The sequence below is a fragment of the Arachis ipaensis genome, chromosome B10, assembly GCF_000816755.2.
Source record: "Arachis ipaensis cultivar K30076 chromosome B10, Araip1.1, whole genome shotgun sequence".
Classification (NCBI taxonomy): Eukaryota; Viridiplantae; Streptophyta; class Magnoliopsida; order Fabales; family Fabaceae; genus Arachis; species Arachis ipaensis.
The window spans coordinates 5,963,561-5,964,509 of record NC_029794.2 but is presented as its reverse complement, the minus strand read 5'-3'; positions in this window follow the sequence as shown (position 1 = coordinate 5,964,509).

The window sequence follows — 949 nt, the reverse complement described above, 5'->3', positions numbered from 1 at the left end:
TGTGCATTTGTATTTGATTTTGATCATTGAATGGATGAGAATGGCCCTCAAATCTCTGCCTCAAACACCCCTATGCTAGCTTAATTAATCAGCACACCACGTACTACGTACAAGGAAATATTCAATAATGTGGGGTTTTGCTTTGTTTGTATTTGTCACAAAAGACGGCAACGTGATTCATGAGAAGGCCAAAGTGCCACGTGTTCACCCCTCGGACTCCGTTTATACCATGCTTTTTTTTCTTTTATTATCTTGTGTATAAAAATATAGAAAACTTTTTAAATATACCGTCATACCGATGTTTAACTGAGTTTTAACCATTAATCGACCGTACATTTGAAATAACATGTATAATAATATCTTGTATTGAGTTATTTCGGGTATTTTTATTTAGTTAGAGAATTGGTCAAATTCTTCAGAAGAAAGTTCATTATGTTAGCTTGGTACAATCATTATAATTGTGATGAGTGCTTTAGGAAAATACATGCAGGTTATTTGACCTTTTATTACCCTGAAAATTTCATTTATCTTCTGTACTTTGATGCTACATACCCTATTTGTAATTAAGATGTTTTTGTGTTATGGAAGCGTCACAGCAGTATCTCTGTTCTTCTGATCTCTATCTGAAAATAGGGCCCTTGGGTCTCAATCGCCAACGAGGATGGCATTTCAACATAAACTTTCACTAATAATGGAGGAATTAATTAATATATTTATGTACAAATCCAAATTCCAACATTGTATACCTAATTTATTCAATTAGTCTGCTATATAATGGCTTTTGATTTGAGTGATGAAGGTGCTTGCAGGTCACTTCATAATCATATAGCTCATAGTTACCGACTCCATTGACTTTCATCTTAATATTATTTTTGTTACAAGATATTATTTTTCTTTTGGTTTTCTGATATATAATGTGATTTTTTCTTTCTCCCCCCCCCCCCCCCCT